Here is a 1982-nt window from a genome sequence, read left to right on the forward strand (position 1 = left end):
ACATGCAAGAATGAATACATGCATGTGCCGTCTCCATGGAAAATGAAACGGTGAAGCTTCTCGGTAAATGTTCATCGAGTCGCGTCGTCTTCATGCGAGCAAACACCGATAGAGCTTGCATGGTGTTTGGACAAAAGTTTCCCGTTTCCTATGCTTCCATTCATTCCCAGGAGTCTTCTCCATAGGGTTTGCTAAGGCCACCTTTACGCCGACCACTCATCTTCGCTTTCTTGCTCGCCAAAAGCTCAACTGGCTTCCAACGTAATGGTCTGGGGGGGTGAAAGTTGAGCATGGCAAATGGTAAGTCATTTGGAAAATGAACACATATATTTAGATAAGAAAAGTTTATTTATCAATAAGCATCCGAAAATAGATCTCTTCATGCTACATCATTTAAAATGTGTTCCTTAGAGAATCAAATTGCGCAAGAATACATAGTTTTGGAAAATAGAATTGAAGTATGAATATGTCCTTCGGAATAGAGTAAAGAACACATATAGGTAAGAAGGATGATTAAGGAATAAGAATTATGAGGTAATTAGTAGTCGGATTTCATTTTTGTAATCAAACGTAGAAATGCTTCTTCCTTGGGAACTCAACTGATAGGGAATAAATAACCATTTTAATGAAACAAATGCACCATCAGATTCTATTATCTATAGCAAGAAATTGGGCATGGGATACCATCTCTGTAGGAACATGCACACCGAAACCAAACCATCTATGCCTAAGAAATACAAATAGCTTCCTGCATCAAACATGTATTATACACAAACTTAGGGAGTACATCTTGGCCATTTGGAAGATGACTATTTCCTACTTACTGAGATTTAATACCCTTTGGAAATTTTAATTGTCCGCCCAAAATAAATACCCTTTGGAATTTTTTCACCTAACCATATCCACCCTTAATTCAATTAATAGAATAATGAATGACATGGTAGGAATGCTCCATTTGTTTAGATAGGCATTTTGTAAAAGAGTGCCCATTTTATTTTTTTTTCTTCTCAAGTTCCAGGTGCTCTTGTTCAGTTTTTTTAAGCTGTTAATAAACTTAAATAAAACCATAACTCAGCAATTAAGTATTGTTGTGTTGGTCAATATTAGTCAGCTTGAGCCAAAATAAGTTGTGCCAGGTGGGTAACCATGCGCCTTGCTGAATTATAAACATTTTCAACATATAGCTCTCAACGTTTTGATTTGTGCTGGTCAGCTCCAATTGTAAAACTTTGTGATCATGCTATGTGACCTGAATCAGCACACCCTTATTACTTGAATTTATGTGCATTGAATGTCATTGGTTTCTCTTACTTTCCTAGATTCCTAGTATAATCTTGGTATCGTTGTTTTGCAAACTAGCCATTCTATGGACTGGTACATATTGCTTGTACTTTGTGGATCCAATGTTTTTTTTAAAATTCTTGGAGATGTTATGATTTTAGTTGAAGAAACAAACAATTAATGTATATATTCTCAACAACAAATTCATTGTTGGTGCAATTTGCACTAACGGTCAAACTTAAGTTTTGATGAATGACAAATAAGTTAAAGTTAGGTTGTTGTTTTTAATCTCTTTACTAAGTGTGCAGGGTCGAAAGACTTAGAACCAGACACCAGGCTGAAGTCCAGGGTGGTTGAGCCCTGGCAGGAAGTCCAGTTGGGTCCGCGGAGCCTGACAACTGGCCGAAGACCAAGTTGGTTGAGACTTGGCAGAAAGACCAGGGTGGTTGAGCCTTGGCAGGAAGTCCTGGTGGGTTAAGAAGTCAAGTAGAGCTGCACGAGGTAAGTGAGGTAAGTCACTGGAGGAGCGAACCAGTGAGGACGAGTCCAATTTTGGACTTTAGGCGCGGTCCAGTCTAGACCCATTTGGGTGATCTAAACTGAGACCTGGTTAGATCCTGGTCTGGGAGACAGGATCTAATTAACTTTGAATTTTATCGTAGTCCAAATAAATTGTGCTAGGATTAACTTTTGGACTAACA

Source organism: Curcuma longa, chromosome 3 (assembly GCF_044706935.1).
Source record: "Curcuma longa cultivar G26 ecotype Majalengka, Jawa Barat chromosome 3, ITB_CL_G26_1.1, whole genome shotgun sequence".
NCBI lineage: Eukaryota > Viridiplantae > Streptophyta > Magnoliopsida > Zingiberales > Zingiberaceae > Curcuma > Curcuma longa.